Here is a 21,098-nt window from a genome sequence, read left to right as displayed (position 1 = left end):
CCGCCGCCGAAAATAAAATCCCTCAACCAACATCACTAAAACAGATTACCTGTTCATTAATCTCATTGCTATTTGTAGGACCTTGCTCGGCAGTATTTTATGCTCGCCCCATGGTGGGTTTAGAGGTGGGGAGGGCATTTACAGGCAGGATGGTGGTGGGACCCTGCCACCTTCCAGCCTCCACCCCAATTACATCCGTGGCAGGATGGCCTGTGGGCAGCCTTGCCACCCTGCTGCCAATTGAGGCCCTGAAGGGGAAATTAATGCCCAGTTAAGGGTCTCTTCCCACTGCCACATGGGGAGCACATCATGCAAACCCATGTGGGGTTGCTTGTGGTCTACGAGAGGGTGGGGGTTCCTCATTCAAAGGCATTTAGTGCCTGATTGAGGGACCTGACATTGGGAAGGGGGGGCCCACTGAGAGCCACACCTCTGTCCTTGCTGCTGATCCCCCTACACCCTCCTCCCCCACAAAACCTCTGGCCTGGATTGCAGTGCGATCCTGGGCCTCCATTGGGTGTTGTTCCGGCAGCAGCCACCGCTTCCCTGATAGCGCTGCACAACAAAAGAGCTGCCGGCCTGTGATTGGCCAGCTGCTCTCAGCAGGCCAGACTTCCTGCCTCTGCAGTCCTGATCCTGGGGACTGATGACCTCTCAACTGCCTGATTGGCACTTAATACCAGCGGGACTTCCCAGAGGACGCAACGCGGGACTCTCGCTGGCTCTCCAGCCAGCAGCCATGACCTCCATCACCTGCATAAAATTCCCCCCATTCTGTGCAATTTGGCTGCCATGTTGCAATAGATTTCAAAAGTACTTCATTTGCTGTGAAGTGCTTTGAGATGTACGGAGATTGTGAAAGGTGCTATATAAATTCCAATTCTTTTTATTTCTTCTGTTGGATACCAAAGGGCTAACAGATAAGGTCAGAACTGTCAATTAAGATCCCAGTTAACATCTTGAAAGTGAAGTATAGATGTATAGATAAGTACACAAAAGGTTTAGTTTCATATCAGAGCTAATGACTCACAGATTTCTTTAAATTGTATAATTTGTGTTGACATGTAATTTGCATAAATCTTCTACTCAGTGTATTTTTGTTCTTAATTCAAGAAAAGGGAGAATCTAAAATTTAGAATGCATTGCACAAAATAGACCAACACCAGCTGATCGAACTGAGTAGAAATGCAAAATTTGTTTGAAAGTCAGTCCTTTGGAATGCACATTTTAAAACAGTGTAAGAACTTACATATAAAACATTCATGTACTGTCTTCAGCGAGAGCAAGGTTGAGAAATAGATCTCAAAGAAATAGTTCCTCTAGGATGCATTTTCACACTGCTTACCAACTGTGTTCACTGGGCTATAAATGCTGGGAAAAATCCAATTTACAGCAAAACAGCATGAATAAAACAATCTCTCAACATGATTGTGAGTTTTGCTGTTTGCTGACCAAAATAATGCCACTGATTCATAGCTATTTTATTTTAAACATCGATTAATATTTAATTAATAAATGATATGCTGCATTTTTTGTTTTCTTCTGCTTTCATTTCCAATACAATTAAATAATTTGTAACACATTTTAGATGTCTTATAATCCAGGTACAAATTCACGATATTTATATATGTGTTACTTAATAGTGACAAATAGTTATGAATGGGAATTAGTAAACAAGTTCAGAGTCCTTTAAACATTTCACAAATTATAAATACATTTAAATGTTTAGGCATCCTCTTTGGGTCCAAATTTGAATAAATTTGACTTTTCCACGAAATAGAACAACCATCTCATGCTATTAGCGGGCTGAATGTAAATTTCGATAAACCTGTGCCCTTCAGTATGCAATCAGTTAGGTTTCAGCCATGGCCATGGTAGCCCTCTTTCCTTGGGGGCTGAAAGGCTTTGGCTTTAAGACCTACTCCTGAAACTTGAGCACAATATCGAAGCTGCCACTTGAGTGGAGTACTGACGACCTGCTGTACTGTCAGAGGTGCTGTCTTTCAGATGAGACATGAAACCATGTTCTCTCAGGTAAAAATAAAAGATCCCATGGCAATATTTGAAGAAGAGCTGGTGGAGTCTTTCAGGTGTCCTGGTCATTTTCTTCAAGGAATCGAAATTCTTCTCACCTCTTCATTTGTTTTTGTAATGTGGATCTTAAAAATGTATGCTCTCTGGAAAAGAAAAACAAAACGTGCATTTGGATTGATTGTAAGATATGCCAAATGTTTGACAGTCCATTTTTCATCCTGTCCAATTTTACTTTCCATTTCAGTCAAGGGTATAAAATGGATCATAAATAAAACCAAATACTGCAGATGCTGGAAATCTGAAATAAAAACAAGAAATGCTGGAAATACTCAGCAGGTCTGGTAGCATCTGTGGAGAGAGAAGCAGAGTTAACGTTTCAGGTCAGTGACCCTTCTTCAGAACTGGCTCAATCCTGCCAGTTTCCTGCCAAGCAGAGTAGGTTCCGAAGAAGGGTCACTGACCCGAAACGTTAACTCTGCTTCTCTTTCCACAGATGCTGCCAGACCTGCTGAGTGAATCCAGCATTTCTTGTTTTTGTTTTAGGTTAAAACTATCCTCTTTTTAACTACAAATGTTGTTGCTTAATGCACCAAAACATCGAGCTCTGTTGGGGAAATGACACAATGTCCTTCAAATGAAACAGAATAAATTAAGTTTCTAAAAGCTTAGGGTGATGATATCAAAAGCAGGCTTGCATTGTTTGAAATGCAAATGATGGTGTATGTGGAAATGATTTGATATTTTTAGCGTTTAAGACATGAATTTAAAAAGACAAAAGAGATGTATCAATAACCAGTTGCTAGGCAATGTTGCTCTCTTAACCATGGTAACAACTTTCTATACAAGGTCTTCAGCACAGAGACTCCCATGACAATTAACCTCCATGGTTTTCTGAATATAACTTTTTATTCTGTATCATATACTGCAGATGAGACATAAATTTCCAGTTCTATTTTACTGTAATATACAATTTATACAAGGAGCTATTTTCACATTCTGAAGAATGACTTTTAAAGAGATCTATTTTTTATAGGGTTATTGGTATATTTATAAAGATTTATGCACTTAACTACTGTTTAAGCCATGGCAGATACTACATGCCTAGCATGTTAATAGTACCAATCTCCACATGACAAATCAAACTTATAAGTCTTAAATTATCTCTATTTTTCTCTAAAAGGAAACAACAACTTACATTTATATAGCACCTTCAACATAGAAAAATATTGTAAGGCACGTCACAGGAGTGTCATAAGATAAAAATTGACACCAAGCCAAAGAAGGAGATAGTTGGATCGGTGTTTTAAAAGCTTGACCAAAGGTGTAAGCATCTTAAAGCAGGAGAGAAAGGTGGAGAGGCAGAGAGGTTTCGTGAGGGAAATCCAGAGCTTAAGGCCTAGACAGGGCAAAGGTAGTGGAGTATGCAGAAGAAGCCAGAGTTGGAGGGTTATAAGGCTGCAGGAGGTTGCAGAGATAGGGAGGGACAAGGTCATGGAAGAATGAACATGAGGATGAGAATTTTAAAATTGAGCTGTTGGTGCACCAGGAGCCAATGTAGATCAGCGACCTGATGCAACTTAGTATACGAGCAGCAGAGCTTTAAATGAGCTCTAATTTATGAAGTAAACTGAAGTTAATAGAAAACTGTTATCAAAGCTATAATATAAAATGTATTTATAACTTAGAAACTATGGTACACATATTGCTTACAGTCACAGGACTAGGAATTTTTGACCAGCCTTGGAACAGTAATAGGATACAGTTTTGGAGCTGCGAGTTCTAAATTACAGAGACTCACCAATGTTTAGTGAAAGAATCCACGTTTCCATGCCTAAATTACATAAATAAGTCAATGAGAAATAAAACAACCTTAGCTTTGTCGTGTATATGAGTGGCATAAGATGAAATCCTTATGATTGATGTTTTAAGGCTTATAGTCCATTATTTAACACACAACAAAATCAAAGCCTTGTTGAAATTAATTTTCCTGCAGTTAATAGTTGATCAGGATTTCATGGCACATGTACAGTATATGTTATGTATAATATATATATATATATACATATATATTGGTGGCCTGTCAGAGGTCCAGTGAAATCATACATTTTCAATCACACTTCAGACATTTTTTGTTGTTATTTCTGGAACATTAACAGTGCTTGACAATTTTTACACTGGTATAACATCAATTTTTCTGTTTTATTTATCTGAATACTGACAGACAAAATATTAGTTTGAACTCAGCTGACAGTTTTTGTCAGTTTGAAGCTGGAAGAGGTAAGAAAATGAATGCCTTAAATAGCTTCAAAGCTTAATGAAATCTTTCCAACATATCCAGTTTCATCTGTCATTGCAGACATCACATTAAGATATCATGGCAGCAATTTTAAACTGATATTTAATACCCACACTGATTTTCCTCTGCTATTAACATTTCTACAGTACTCCAAATGCTTCTTTCCCTTACATAGCATTGCAAATTTCAAGGATTATTTTCTCTGTTGTCCTATGGGAGATATGATTGATAGTAGTAATGGTAAATGCATTCTGCAATCAAAGAAATAGTCAGGTGCTTTTGTAACAGAGCTGAACACTGACGGAGGAGCCCAGCCAGTTGAAAAAGGAGCAGCAGTGAAGGAGAATCCCCAGTTAGCGAGGAGCACTGAGGGAGGAGCCCAGTAGGTTTAAAAAGGGAGGAGTTGTCTAGCAAAATCACCAGAGGATTCTTGGAATTCTGAAAGAGTGATGTCAACAATGGCGCCACAGTGAGTACACAGGTGAGCTCTGGGGGTGAGCAGATTGGGTGATTAATCAGGAAGTAATTTCTTTCTTTAACAAGTTCAGAGAGCCTGGAGGTAAGGAAAGTTTACCTGAAGGAGTTTGGGGGCGAAGCAACAAAGCAGAGTGAGCGCAGTGCGACCATAAGAGAGCAAGGTAAAAGTAACTAAAAGTGACATCAGCACAAGGGAAGGTTCTGATTGGTGAGTAGCTGATGAGTTCTTTTATATAAGTCTTAAATAAGTCTTTAGTTTATTTCTGCTAAGTTCAATTAATCTAATAAATAGACACATTGCAGGGCACCTCAGTGCCGTGGAGTGCACATTCTGTTCCATGAGTGAACTCCAGGACGTTTCTCATGTCCTGGACAACTACATGTGCAGCAAGTGTTGTCAGCTGCAACAGCTTGAGCTCCAGGTTTTGGAATTTGAGCACCAGCTGGCATCACTGCTGTGCATCAGCAAGGCAGAGAGCTACACGATGTTGTGGTAATAACGGAGACCTGGCTCAAAAAAGGGTAGGACTGGATACTAAATATTCCTGGATACAAGGTGTTCAGGACAGATGGGGAAGGAAAGAAAGGAGGAGGGGTGGCAGCAGTGATTAAGGAGAATATTACGGTGCTTGGGAAAGAGGATGTCCTAGAGGAGACGATTCTATTTGGTTAGAGTTAAGAAACAATAGAGGTACCATTACACTACTGGGTGTATTCTATAGACCTCCAACTAGTGGGAAAGATATAGAGGAGTAAATTTGCAGGGAAAATACAGAGAGGTGTAAAAACTATAGGGTAGTGATAATGGGGCACTTTAATTATCCTAATAAACTTAAATAGTAATAGTGTATAGAATAGAATCATGGAATGTTTACAGCACAGGAAGAGGCCACTTGGCCCATCCTATCTGCGCGGCTGAAAAATGAGCTACCCAGTCTAATCCTATCTTCCAGCATTTGGTCACTAGCCCTGCAGGTTACAGCACTTGAGGTGCATATCCAGACATCTTTTAAATGAGTTGAGGGTTTCTGCCTCTACTATCTTTTCAGGCAGTCAGTTCCAGACTCCAACAGCCTCTGGATGAAAACATTTTTCCTCATCTCCCCTCTAATCTTTCTACCAATCACTTTAAATCTATGTGCCCTAATCACTGTCTTCTCTGTTAAGGTAAATAGGTCCTTCATATCCACTCTATCCAGGCCCCTCACAATTTTGTACATTTCAATCAAATCTCCCCTCAGCCTTCTCTGTTCCAAGGAGAACAACCTCAGCCCATTCAATCATTCCTCATTGCTGCATTTTTCCAGTCCTGGCAACATCCTCGTAAATCTCCTCTGTACTCTCTCTAGTGCGATTACATTCTTTCTGTAATGAGGTGTCCAGAACTGCACACAGTACTCAAGTTGTGGCCTAACTAATGATTTATACAGTTCCAGCATAATCTCCCTGCTCTTATATTCTATACTTGACTAATATAGCAAAGGATTCCATATGCCTTCATAACCACCTTATTGATCTGTCCTGCTATCTTCAAGGATCTGTGGACATTCACTTCAATGTCCCTCACTTCCTCTACATCTTTCAGTATTCTCCCATTAATTGTGTATTCCTTTGCCTTGCTTGACCTCCCCAAACGCATCACCTCTCACTTCTTCAGGTTGAATTCCATTTGCTGCTTTTCTGCCCATCTGACCAATCGATATTTTCCTGTAACCCACAGCTATCCTCCTCGCTATCTATCACATGGCCAATTTTTGTGTCATCTGCAAACTTCTTCATCATGCCCTCTACATTTATGTCCAAATCATTAATATATACCACTAAAATCAAGGGACCTAGTACTGAGCCCTGCGAAATGCCACTGGAAACAGCCTTCCAGTTGCAAAACACCTGTCAACAATTACCCTTTGTTTCCTGCCGCTGAGTCAATTTTGTATCCAGCTTGCTACATTTCCCTGGCTCCCAGGGGCTTTTATTTTTTTAACCTGTCTGCTATGTTGGACGTTATCAAAAGCCTTGCGAAAATCCATGTAGACCATATCAACTACACTACCCTCATCTATCCTCTTTGTTATTTCTTCAAAAAATTCAATGACATTAGTCAGACAAGAGCTTCCTTTAAGAAGGGGCATATAGAAGAAAGAGTTTTTGAAGTGTGTTCCCAGCCCAGTAAAGAAGGAGGCATTGTTGGAGAGGAATGAGGTGGGTCAAGTGGATGAAGTGTCAGTAGGGCAACATTTAGGGAACAGTGATCACATCATAAGGTTTAACTTAGTTATTGAAAAGGACAAGAAGCAATCTAGAATAAAATTACTTAATTAGAGGAGGCCAATTTATTGGGGTGAAAACAGATCTGGCCCAGATAAATTAGAATCAAAGGCAAAACTGTAATGGAGGAGATGGTCCAGTACAGTCAAGGTACATTTCCATGCGGGGGAAGGTAGGACAAGCAAAGCCAGAGTTCCCTGGATGACAAAAGAGATAGATAAGATGAAGCAGAAAAAGGGTGCGTATTATAGATGTCTGTTTGATAATGCATGTGAGAACCAGGGTGAATATAGAAAGCTCAGAGGGGAAGTGAAAAATTAAATAAGAGAGGTAAAGAGAGAATATGAGAAAAAAGGGCGGCACAGTGGCGCAGTGGTTAGCACCGCAGCCTCACAGCTCCAGGGACCTGGGTTCGATTCCAGGTACTGCCTGTGTGGAGTTTGCAAGTTCTCCCTGTGTCTGCGTGGGTTTTCTCCGGGTGCTCCGGTTTCCTCCCACAAGCCAAAAGACTTGCAGGTTGATAGGTAAATTGGCCATTATAAATTGTCACTAGTGTAGGTAGGTGGTAGGGAAATATAGGGACAGGTGGGGATGTTTGGGTAGGAATATGGGATTAGTGTAGGATTAGTATAAATGGGTGGTTGATGTTCGGCACAGACTCGGTGGGCCGAAGGGCCTGTTTCAGTGCTGTATCTCTAATCTAACTGGCAGCTAACATAAAAAAAATCTAAAAGTCTTCTTTAGGCACATAAATAGCAAAAAAGGTCAGAAGAACAGAGGAGGGACCAAAAAGAGGACCTACAGATGGAGGCAGAGGATATTGCTGAGGTATTGATTGAGTACTTTGCATTTGTCTTTACCAAGGAAGACAATGCTGCCAAAATCATAGTGAAAGTGGACATAGTTGAGACACTGGATAGGCTAAAAATTGACAAAGAAGAGTTATTACAATAGCAGGTTGTACTTAAAGCTGATAAATCAACATCCTGGGGGTTACCATTGACCAGAAACTGAACTGGAGCAGCAACATAAATACTGTGGCTACAAGAGCATGTCAGAGGCTGGGAATTCTGCAGCGAGTAACCCACCTCCTGACTCCCCAAAGCCTGTTCACCATCTACAAGGCACAAGTCAGGAGTGTGATGGAATACTCTCCACTTGACTGGATGAGTGTGGCTCCAACAACACTCAGGAAGCTCAATACCATTCAGGACAAAGCAGCCCGCTTGATTTGCACCACCTTCAACATTCACTCCCTTCACCACCAACGCACATTGGCAGCAGTGTGCACGATATACTGGATGCACTGCAGCAATTCATCACGCCTCCTTCGACAGCACCTTCCAACCCGCAACCTCTTCCACCTAGAAAGACAAGGAGCAGATGCGTGGGGACACCACCATCTGCAAGTTCCTCTCCAAGCTACACACCATTGTGACTTGGAAATATATCGCCATTCCTTTATTGTCACTGGATCAAAATCCTGGAACTCCCTCCCTAAGAGCGGTGTACCAACACCAGATGGACTGCAGCGATTCAAGAAGGCAGCTCACCACCAACTTCTCAAGGCTAATTAGGGATGGACAACAAATGCTGGCCTTGCTAGCAATGTCGACATCCCATGAAATGAATAAAACAATATCACCAGGACTGGTTGGGATGCATCCGTCAATACTGAGGAAAGTAAGGGAGCAAATTGTGGAGGTACTGGCCATAATCTTCCAATCCTTCTTCGATACAGGGCTGCTGCCAGAGAACTGAAGGATTGCAAAAGAATTGCAAATAATTCTTCAAAAAAGTGTATAAGGTTAAACCTCGCAACTACATGCCAATTAGTTTGATCTCGGTGGTGGGAAAGCTTTTAAAAATGACAAGTGTGGATTAATTAAGGAAAGCCAGCATGGATTTGTTAAAGGCAAATCGTATTTAACTAACTTGATCAAGTGTTTTGATGAGGTAACAGAAATGGTTGATGTGGTGTACATAGACATCCAAAAGGTGTTCAATAAAGTGCCACATAATAGGCTTGCCAGCAAAGTTGAAGCCCATGGAATAAAAGAGACAGTGGCAGCATAGATATGAAGTTGGCTGAGTGACAGAAACAGAAAGTTGTGGTGAACAGTTGTTTTTCAGACTGTAGGAAGGTATATAGTGGGGTTTCCCAGGGATCAGTAGTATGAACACTGCTCTTCTTAATATATATTAATGACCTAGGCTTGGGTGTACAGGGTACAATTTCAAAATTTTCTGATGTCATAAAACTTGGAAGTATTGTGAACTATAAGGACGATAGTGATAGAGTTCAAGAGGACATAGACAGACTGGTGGTATGGTTGGACATGTGGCAGATGAAATTTCATGCAGAGAAGTGCTAAGCGATACATTTTGGGAAGAAGAATGAGGAGAGGCAATAAAAAATAAAGTGTGCAATTCTAAAGGGGTGCAGGAACGGAGAGACCTGGCGGTATATGTACACAAATCATTGAAGATGGTAGGACAGGTTGAAAGAGTGGTTAAGCTGGATACAAGATCCTGGGCTTAGGCAATTGAGGCATATAGTACAAAAGTAAGGAAGTTGTCATGAATCTTTACAAAATACTGATTCTACCTCAACTGCAGTATTGTGTACCATTCTGGGCACCACACTTTAGGAAGGATGTGAAGGCTTTAGAGAGGGTGCAAAAAAGATTTATAAGAATGGTTCCAAGGACGAGGAACTTCATTTACGTGAATAGACTGGAGAAGCTGGGTTTGTTTTCTTTAGAAAGGAGGTAGAGAGGAGATTTGATAGAAGTATTCAAAATCATACTGGATCTAGAATAGAGTAGATAGAGAGAAACTGCTTCCATTGGTGGAAGGGTCATGAAGAGGATACAGATATAAGGTGAATGGCAAAAGAATCAATGGCAACATGAGGAAAATCTTTTTTTACGCACCTTGTGGTTAAGATCTGCAATGCACTGTCCGAGAGAGTGGTGGAGACAGATTCAATTGCGGCTTTCAAAAGGCAATTGGATTAGCACCTGAAGAGAAACAATTTGCAGGGCTACAAGGAAATGGTGGGGAAGTGGGACTAACTGTGTTGCTCTTGCAGACAGCCAGCATGGGCACAATGGGGCAAATGGCTTCCTTCTGTGCTGTAACCATTCTATGTTTCTATAATTCTAACCAAGGGTCCCAAATGCTGTGTTGCCTCTAAGTGCCAGGTTAGAATATCACAGAGTGAGGTAAAAGATCTTAGAGAGGGCAGGGAAACTATCCAGAAGTTATGGTTCATGTCAGTACCAATGACAGACTGAAAAACAGTACTAAGATCCTGTAGCAATTAGGAAACAGATTAAAGAACAGGAAGCCCAAGGCTGTAATCTCAGGGTTGCTCCTTGTGTCACATGCTAGTCAGTATAGGATGTGTAATATAATGGAGTAAATTGCAAGGCTGGAGGGATGGTGTAGAAGGAATTGGACAGCTAGGTTCAAGCTAATGGATGTGGCAGTGGTGTAAAATTATCAAGTATTATTAACATTTCAAAAACAAAAGAAATGGTCAAATCAGACATATTTAATAGAGCTCTTTAAGAAAATATAGTATATGTTTTATATGTCGATTTTCAAAAGAAGTTTCATAAAATAACGCACAGGAAACTAGTTCATCAAATTAGGAACACAGATTATTAAAGAAAATGTAAGTTCAGAAAAAGAACACTTGCTTTTTTCATTAAAACAAAGAAGGCTAGGGGGGGACATCTGATTGAGTTGTTCAAAACAATGACAAATTTTGATAAGTTAAATGGATAAAAAAAATCCACCAGTGAGTCGGTAAATAGAGGGCATATTTTAAGGTCACAGATAAAAGAATGAAGGGAGAGTCTGCAAAATTTAAAACGCACAAAGGATTTCCAGGACATGGAATGCCATACCAGGAACAGTGTGGAAGCAGACTCTATAATACCTGTCAAAAGGAAGTAAAAAGAAAACAAATTAAAATTTTCAGTGGTGTGAAATTCTATACCATGAATTTTCCTGATCTTTTATCCCAGGATTTAGCCAGCTCCCCAGGTGCAAAAGTCAGAAAAAAAGGGGCTGACCCAGATCACAGGGTTTTGGTCCTTTTGACTTTGCCCTGGGATTTCTAGGGCTTCATTTAAGGCAGAGCTTTGCCTCTATCTGCAGGAGGTGTAGGCCATTCTGAAGCATGTACATGAGACAGAGAGGTGACATTCCTAGCCTCACACTTCATTCCTCAATACCAACATCAGCTGAGTGCACCAGTGTAGGGGACATCTGAAGATCACATTGCTATGGTCTGCCTTTAGACTTCCATCAATTGAAGGGTCCATAGGGATCTCAGCACCAAGCTGAAGAAGGCAAGGCAGGTTTGCATAAATGGAAAAGCCACCATCTTCTGGCTCCGTCGACAACAAAAAGTTCCAATGCTGAAGGTGCATCCTTAGGCCTCTGTGGTCTCCTGCTGCGCTTTATTTTCCCCTCTGCTAGCACTATGCCCTGCCAGAGGTAGGCCTGCACTGGTGATGCCCAGGGTAAGAAACCTTGGTGAACCTGGGGTCAAAAGGGGGGTGGGGTGGTGGAGGGTGGTGGGGGTGGGGGGGGGGTAGAAGCTACCATTTCAACAATGGAGATGCTCATTATTAGGTTTTAAAGTGACATTTTTACCTCCAGTTACAAATTCATGTCTACTGTACATAGATTCTCATGTTCAATGGCGTCTGTTGCTTCCCTAAATGGTCTGAATGTCTTCTTTTCTGAAAGTTAACACATTCTGCCTATATCTACTTGTACAGTTGGGAGACCTGGGAATGTAACAGTGAAACTCCTTTGTAAAGTGCACTGGATCTCAGTGCCTAATATGTGTGCTCTTTTTCATTCTCTCTAAGGGAAACCAAGTTAACACCCAGATGAGGGTAACTTTGGTACAACTCATAAGCTGCTTTATTCTACAGCAAGGTGGAAAGTACAGAGCAATAGGTATAATCAGAGTTGTTTAGTTCAATCAATGCAACTTATACTTGCATGATACAGCCCACAATAGAACCTCTCTCCTTGCAATCTTCTGTTTTTTTCAAACTTCACAGAGCAATTTGCTGCCTGATTCATTGGTGTTTGTGTTCTGATTTCTGAAAACCTCTCTCACAGACCAATGGGGATCAAAAGGTTTCCAATCCAGGATGCAATGTGCCAAATACTATTTGGCCTTGGGGGGGGAGGGGGGGGGGGGGGGGGTGGGAGGTTGGTGGGGGGGGTGTGGGGGTGGTGAAGAACATCCCAATTCACATATTAATCATCTTTCATCTGACTTTATATACATAATCCAGCAAAGAGCTCTCCAGAGAAAGAAATCCATTCAAAGCATGCTATAACTCAAAGCACATTTTAATATAATATATAATATACTTTTGATAATTCTTAGCCACCCAATCCTGAAATGTAAAATGTAATGTGGCTGTCAGATTTTAAGATTATATGGGGCATTTTAGAAATATACGAACTGTACTTAGAAGAAAATATAAGGGTTAATATTGTGAGTAGAATGTGGTGGTGGGAATCCTCAGCTGCTGCCACTGCATACTTAGAATATTACCCCATCGCATATTAAGAGGGAAAAGTACTTCCCATTTGGTTATCATGACTTGTAGCACATACACAAGCATTAATTGTGCCCTCATATTTTATATTTTACTATTAAAGCCTCATAATGCTGCATGATATGGACACTATATTAAAACATTTAAAAAGCAAAATACTGCAAATGCTGGAAAGCTGAAATAAAAACAGAAAATGCTGGAAATACTCAGCAGGTGAGGCAGCAACTGTGGAGAGAGAAACAGAGTTAATGTTTTAGGTCGATGACCTTTCATCACTATTAGGATATTATCTCTGTCTAAATACTAATATAACCCAGGAGTTAGTCTGACTAGATTTCATTGTGTGCTAGAAATTACATTCCAAGACATTTTCACTTTAAGAATAATTTCCCAGTTTGAAAATTAATGCTGCAGTATGGATGGTTCAATACTATTTCATTTAGATTTTTCACCCTTTCTAGCCTTCAGCTTCTGGCATTGTAACTTACTGTCAATCACTTTTATATGATAGAATGTTATATTAGTGGTTTAGCCTTAACAGTAGTCACCATGTAGAAATGCATAGAGAAAGCTCAAGTTTGCTTTAATTTGCAAATACTGGGAGGGGCTTGGACTATATTGGCTGCAATTCTGTAGCTGCATTGTATAAAATGACACATAGTATATGCAATACCGTTTTCTTGATGTTTTACTACTTTAAAAGCACTATATAAATGGACATTATTATTATTATTGATTGGTAGGTGATGAACATTTGGACCTGATAAGGTTTTCTAACTTTGAAAAAGAGGTACAGTTTGTTAGTGTCAGCCATGGCACTCTTACCTCTAAATCAGAAGCTGTGTGTTCAAGTACCACTCCAGTACTTGAGCACAAATATCAAGGCTGGCACTGTCCCAGGTGCTACCTTTTAGATGAGTTGTTAAACTGAGACCCCATCTATTAGGTGGATGTGAAAGAATCTATGGCACTATTTTTCCTTAAAGCGTTGCCGTTTGTGGGAGCTTATTACGCACAAATTAGCTACAGCTTTTCCTATTTTACAACAGCGACTACACTTCAAAAGTACTTCAATGGCTGTAAAGCAGTTTGGGATGTCCTGTGCTTGGAAATATGCAAGTCTTTTTTTGTTTGTATTTTCCCTCAGTTTTCTCTCCTCCCTTCCTGAAGGTACTGAGTCAAAAGCCCCATGATACATTATTGAAGAGATATTTCTTCATATGCAAGCCTTCACAGGAGTGGGCAAAATGTTCTCTCATGGTAGGGCATAAAAATGAAGCCAGATACTATGCTCACTAAACTTCCATGCATGTGTAGTTTCCAGGGCTCTCTGGATCAGGTATGGGAATACTGACTGATTTTTCCACTTCGTATCAGGTTTAGTCTCCCCAGTAGTGAAAAATGTTAACCTGATATATGTGTGTAATCTCACCAAATGTCCTGAATTAAAACTCAATCTCCACATTGGCATTTTAGTAACAGAATGAAGGTGTGTTCCAATTGCTCTTTTACAAGCAAACAAATGGCTTAGTTACTCAGGGGTGAAGTTGAAAAGAGTTATACTTTGTGTAATGTATGCAGTTATAAAGATTTTTATTTTCAAGATGCTCTGCTCCAACATGGCTTTTAAAATGCTAAAATAGGCGTACGATATCATAATTTGAATCCAGAGCCGCATCACTTATTGCAACCTGCATTTTGAAATTAAAAACAGTGGTGAGAATGTTTAAGAAAGTGTATTAAGGAACATTGATTATATTTTCCAGGCTGTCTAAAGACATTGTGCATACTGTCTGTTGAATTCTTTACTGCAGTGTGTAACAGGATATATTATTGTGAATAATTTAATTTTTGGTTAATAAGCACGCTATTCATTATGAATATTTTATAAAACAAGCACTATTCATTGCAGCAAAATATAAAAGGACACTTAAATGAAGAATGATGCAGGACTACAACTGGATTTCAGATACAATAAATCATCCATTGCTGTATAGGAATTCACTACCGCTAACTTGACCTTGAAGCTTTCTGTTTCCATTCATCACTGCCATTTCATTAGACCATTTCATTGCATTGCTTTACAAAACCATAAAAAAGCACATCACTTAGTCATGAGTCATGCATTGATTTAGCATATAAAAATAATACAGTACCTTGCATTATATTTTCTGTTTCTTGTAGCAGGAGCAGAATGTAGTTAGCCAGTAATCATGTGTAGAGATGTTTCCAGTTGTGGATGCTTTGTCAAACCTGAAGGTTCCATAACCAGCATGTTAACTCTTTTCTCCAAAGAGGCTGCCTGATTTGCTCAGTGTTTCCAGCATCTTCTGTTTTGTTTCAGATCTCCAACATCTGCAGTTTTTATTATAAAAACAGAAAGTGCTGGAAATATTCAGCAGTTTTCTTGCCTTTTATTTAACCAATAATTATGTTTTCTGTCAGCTCTTAAAGTAACCTTTTTTCAAATGTATTTCAATATTTAATTTTGCTCAATATTCCTGCTCATGAAATTATCACAGAGAATGCTGAATTTAGAATTACTTCCATCAAGATATGTTTTCAGGCTGATTGGAAAGTGTCAGTTTGGCTCAGTTAGTAGCATTCTTACCTCTGAATCTGAAAGTTGTGGGTTTAAGCCCACAGGCCTTGAGTATGGGCTGATGCCTTGTTCAGTGCAGTACTGAGTGGGTGCTGTACTGTTCGACGTGGTGCTTTTTTTGAAGTAACATCAAATTAAGACCTGACATAATGGGTCTTTGCTCCTTTTTCCTTTGCATATCGCCTGGGAAATGAGTCATAGATGAGTCCCAGATCCTGGAGAGAAAAATGAGACCATCAAGTTTTAAAATAAAATAATCACATTTTAAAACATATAACAAATGCTATATATGTAAACAATAATATTACTTGAAAGTTTTTTTTTCTAATTTAGTTACCTAACAGAGCACTGTAAGGACTTATTTTACAAAGACCTTTCTCATGAAATCACAAAGGCTACTGTTTATTTTTTAGACTAAATACCTGTTATCATGTGTTCAGGCAATGGAAGAGAAAAAATTGAAATCTTTAATAATTTCCACATTTTTGTTCTCAAAAAGTACAACAGAATATCACTCGTACTGCGAGGCAAAAAATTGGAGGTGGCTTTGCTCACATCATTTGAAGTTTGGAAATTATCTGAATGATAGGATGTTAGGGATAATGTGGTTAAGAAGGAGAAAGCTTGGCTGGTCCTGCTCTTGTCTGCCAAATTGGAATCATCCTGGAATGCAATGATAACCCCCAGCTTCTTTTCTGTGCTGCAAAGCGTCTGCTTAAACCCCTCTGCCCTGTTTCCTCTGCCTTCACCTTCAACAAGTGCAAGGAACTCATGGAGTTCTTTGTCACTAAGATTAAGACCATCCATTTTAGAGCCTCTGCCCCTTCCCCCCCTTACCCTAGTCCACTAGGTCAAACTACTTATACGTTCCCCCTGCCCTAGCCCTGAACTCACATCTTTCAAGAGTTTCTCTCCTATCTCCCCTCATGCCCCCTCTAAGCCCACCTCCTGCTCCCTCGACTCTATTCCTATTGACTATCCAACTTCCCCTTGTGACCTCCATGTTAGCTCATATTGTTAATGGTTCCCTCTCCTCAGTTATAGTCCCCATCTCCTTCAAATCTGCTGTAGTCACCCCTCTCCTCAAAAGAAACCATTGATCCCTTTGTTCTTGCAAACTACCACCCCGTCTCCAACCTCCCTTTCATTTCCAAAGTCGTTGTACATGCCATCCCCTCCTAAGTCCATACCCATCTTTCCCAGAATTCCATGTTTGAATCTCTCCTGCCATAGTACCAAAACAGCTCTTATCACAAATGTCTGCAGCCTTTGACAGGGTTGACCACACTATCCTCCTTTGATGCCTCTTTACTGTCATCCAGCTGGGTGAGACTGCACTCACTTGGTTCCATCCTTATCTATCCAGCCATAATCAGTGAATCACCTGCAATGGCTTCTCTTGCCATCCCTGCCCCGTTACCTCTGGAGAATCTATCATTGATCACCTCCTATTTCTCATCTACATGCTGCCCCTCAGCGACATTATCTGAAAACAGCTTCAGTTTCCAATGTATGCAGACATCACCCAGCTTTACCTTATGACCACCTTTCTCAACGCCTGCACTGTCTTTAAATTATCTTGTTGGACATCCAGTACTGGATGTGCAGAAATTTCCTCCAACTAAATAGTGGGAAGACAGAATCTATCGTCTTTGGTCCCTGCCACAAACCTTGTTCCCTAGTCACCAAGTCCACCCCTCTCCCTGGCACTGTGACACTGAACCAAAACTCACAACCGTGGTATTGTATTTGACCCTGAGATGAGCTTCCAACTACACATCCACGCCATCACTAAGACCGCCTATTACTACCTTTGTAGCATTGCCTGACTCTGCCCCGTCTCAACTCATTTTGTTATATTTCATGGGATGTGGGTGTCACTGGCAAGGCAAGCATTTTTTACCCATCCCTAATTGCCCCTGAGAAGGAGGTGGTGAACCACTGTAGTCCATATGGTGTAGGTACACCCACAGTGCTGCTTGGAAGGGTGTCCCAGGATTTTGACGCAGTGGTGACCCAGCGGTAATGAAGGAATGGCAATATATTTCCAAGTCAGGATGGTGTGTGTCTTGGAGGGGAGCTTGCAGGTTGTGATGTTCCCATGTACATTCTGCCCTTGTTCTTCTAGGTGGTAGAGGTCACGTGTTTAGAAGGTGCTGTGAAAGGCTTGATGGAAGCTCGAAGGAGCTTTGACAAGTTGCTTCAGTGCACCAAGTAGATGATACACACTGCAGTCACAGTGGAGGGAGTGAATATTTAAGGTGCTGGATGGGGTACCAATCAAGTGAGCTGCTGTATCTTGGATAGTGTTGAGCTTCTTGAGTGTTGTTGGAGCTGAACACATCCAGGCAAGTGGAGAGTATTCCATCACACATCTGTCTTATGCCTAATAGATGATGAAAGGCTTTGAGGAATCAAGAGTTGAGTAACTCACCACAGGATACCCAGCCTCTGCCCTGCTCTTGTAACCAGTTTTTATGTGGCTGGTCCTGTTAAGTTTCTGGTCAATGGTGAATCCCATCAGGATGTTGATGGAGGGGGATTCAGTGATGGTAATGCTGTTAAATGTCAAGGGGAGGTGGTTAGATTCTCTCTTGCTGGAAATGGTCATTGCCTGGTACATGTGTGGTGCAAATGTTATTTGCAGTTTATCAGCCCAAGTCTGAATATTGTCCAGGTCTTGCTGCATGCTGGCATGGACTGCTTCGTTATCTGAGGAGTTATGAATGGAACTGGATGCTGTACAATCATCAGCGAACATCCCACTTTTGACATTATGAGTAGTAAATGGCCCACTTAAAACATCTACATTTAAAACAGGCATTAGTCGTTTGCATTAATGTCAATTTCAAAGTTGCCAGTTATAGCATCTTAAGTGCCTTGCTTATTTTGGACAGAAACAGATGTACCACCTGTGATACTATATGAGCAAAGTACACATGAAAACCTGATGCATGCTTTTATAAATATATATTTACAAAAATAATTTGTCAGGCACAGTACAATTTGGCTTTGAAACAATTAATTGGGAGAAGCTGAACGAAACACCAAAAACTGAAGGACAAACCTGGCAGGGTATTATCTCAAGGAGAAATTCTTGCAGAACTCATGTAATCTGCTGCCAGTGTCCAGAGCTTTCTGTTCAAACTTCAACTAGGAATGAAGTGAATGAGTAAAGAATGCAATGGGATAGATTCAACATACATGACATAATTGAATGGCACTGGTGGGGCTGTGGATACGTTGCAGGTGAGTGAAAGAGAGAAGCAGGGTCGTGTTGACCAGCTGTGTGGTGTTGGGTGTCAGTAACAAATCCCAAGGCTGCCAGCACAGGGTCACTAACACTATCCACAGACTGTGTAAGTGTTATGTCAGCCGGGAAAGTTGCATTTGCACGAACACACCTGCTATAAGCAATGGGAGCAGCACCCAGATTTTAAAATGAAGCCAGAGTTCATCTGGGTAATTACAGATCCATTAGCACAAACCTCATGGATTCTTTGAGAAGGTAATAGATGTTGCTAGGATTTCAGTCATGGTTCTCAAGCAAGGCATGCTATACAAAACAGCTGTGCAAGAGATAAACGTAGGACCTTCAAATCCATTGTACCGCATACAAATCCTGTACAGCATAAATATTAATGTACTAAAATACAAAAATATCTTAGCAAGCTTGATCAGCAGGTAGAGTAATGGCAGATGCAGCTTAATACAGGGAAATGGAAGGTTATAAGATTTGGCAGAGAGAATTTTGATTTGAATTATATGCTAAATGGGAATGTATTTGAGGTATTGGGGCAGCAGAGAGAACTTGGAGATTCCCTGGACAGGTCATTAAAACCAGAACAACATTCCCAGGCTGTTATAGCATGCAGAATACCTTTCAGGAGAGCAATGGACCTAAGGGAAGAACACGAAGTGAGGAGCACATAAATGGAGCCCGAGGATCGTGGCCTAGAGCACTTACCTTCCAGGAGACGAGTGGACCTGCAGGAAGAACCTGGAGCGAGGAGCAGATAAATATAGCCTGAGGATTGTGGCCTAGAGCAGTTACTTTCTGGGAGAGCAGCAGAGAGGAGTCCAGGAACACTGGAGTTTGAAAACAAAGTAAACAGTGACATCACAGGAAAGCTGCAAGGTGATTGGTTGATGAGTGATTGCTGTTAGGGATGAACTCTAAATAGCTGAGTCAGTATACAACTGTTAGGGTGTGTGTTTAAATAGCTTAATAATTAGGAACAAGTGAGCAGCTAGGTTTCTTTGAGTAAGGTTTATTTTATCTTGTGAACTGTTTTGATTTTTTGTAGAATTTATCAGTAGTAGTAAGGTTTTATTAATAAGTCTAAGCTGTTGTATTGGTAAGGTTTTTTTTTGCAGTAGCAAAGGGTCAACAAATAAAGGAAAGGCAGGGTTGCTTCAACCTCAAGAGTGCACCTCCTGTGGTATGTGGGAGCTCCAGGATGCTTCCCATATCCTGGAGAACCATTTGTGCAGAAGTGTCATCAATTGAAGCAGTTTGAGCTCCGGGTTTTGGAACTTTAGTGGCAGCTGGCAACACTGCGGTGCATTCATGAGGATGAGAGCTATGTGGATAGCACGTTTATAGATGTTGTCACCCCACAGCTTAAGAGTATGCAGGGGGAGAGGGAATGGGTGACCACCAGACAGTCAAAAAGAATCAGGCAAGTAGTGCAGGAGACCCCTGAGTGCATCTCACTCTCCAACAGGTATTCAGTTCTGAATGTTGAAGAAAGTGATGCTTCACCTGGGGAGTCCAGCCAGAGCCAAATCCATGGCACCATGGGTGGCTCAGCTGCACAGGGAAGACTGGAAGAGCCATAGTGATATGGTGATTCAATAGTCAGGGGAACTGACAGGTGTTTCTGTGGCTACAGACATGCATCCGGGATGGTGTGTTGCCTCCCTAGTTCCAGGGTCAAGGATGTCACTGAGCGGCTGCAGAGAATCCTGAAGGGGGAGGTGAACAGCCAGCAGTCGTGGTCCACATCGGAACCAACGACATAGGTGGAAAGAGGGAAGTGGTCCTGCAGTTAGAATCTAGGGAGCTAGGTAAGAAATTGGCAAGCAGGACCTCAAAAGTAGTAATCTCTGGATTACTCCCAGTGCCACGCGCAAGTGAGTATAGAAATAGAAGGATAAGACAGCTAAACACGTGGCTGGAAAGATGGTGCAGGAGTGAGGGTGTCAGATTCCTGGGACATTAGGAATGGCTCTGGGGGAGATGGGACCTGTACAGGCCAGACAGGTTGCGTCTGAACAGAGCCGGGACTGAGTTCCTTGCGGGACGTTTTTGCTAATGCTGTTGGGGAGGTTCTGATGAAGGCTCACTGACCTGAAATGTTAACTCTGCTTCTCTCTCCACAGATGCTGCTAGACCTGCTGAGTATTCCCAGCAATTCTTGTTTTTATTTCAGATTTCCAGCACCTGCAGTATTTTGCTTTTATTTTAGGGTTTAAATTAGTTTGGCAAGGGGATGGGGACCTGAGGGTAGACTCAGCTGGGACAAAATCAGAAATTAAAATGGAATGCGGAAAATTAATGGATGAGTCTGGAAGACAGAGGAAACGAGGGTTAGAAAATTTAAAAAAAGAGTTTGGCAGTGCTCAAGGGTATCTATTTCAATGCAAGGAGTATAGCAAATAAAGCAGATGAGCTGAGGGCACAGATAGATATGTGGCAGTATGATATCAAAGCTATTACAGAAACATGGCTTAAGCAGGGACAGGAATGGCAGCTCAACGTTCCTGGTTACAGGATTTTCAGACGTGATAGGGAGGGGGATAAAAAGGAGGGGGAGTG

At 41.1% G+C, this 21,098-nt stretch overlaps 1 protein-coding gene and 1 long non-coding RNA gene across 2 annotated transcripts in view; one reads left to right on the top strand and one right to left on the bottom strand.

Moving 5' to 3' along the window:
• The window catches only part of LOC137373322 (protein delta homolog 1), a 135,139-nt gene that overhangs the window by 79,177 nt on the left and 34,864 nt on the right, over positions 1-21,098 (top strand). The window lies entirely within an intron of this gene.
• LOC137373464 (uncharacterized) lies at positions 1,528-19,332 on the bottom strand. Its single transcript, XR_010975633.1, has 4 exons — positions 19,245-19,332; positions 15,287-15,492; positions 14,832-14,928; positions 1,528-2,177 (listed from the first exon to the last, which is right to left on the bottom strand). It is a non-coding gene; the product is annotated as an uncharacterized lncRNA (long non-coding RNA).

This window comes from Heterodontus francisci, chromosome 9, assembly GCF_036365525.1.
Source record: "Heterodontus francisci isolate sHetFra1 chromosome 9, sHetFra1.hap1, whole genome shotgun sequence".
Taxonomy (NCBI): Eukaryota; Metazoa; Chordata; class Chondrichthyes; order Heterodontiformes; family Heterodontidae; genus Heterodontus; species Heterodontus francisci.
Note: the sequence above shows the minus strand (reverse complement) of the source record. Positions and strands in the feature narration are given on the sequence as shown.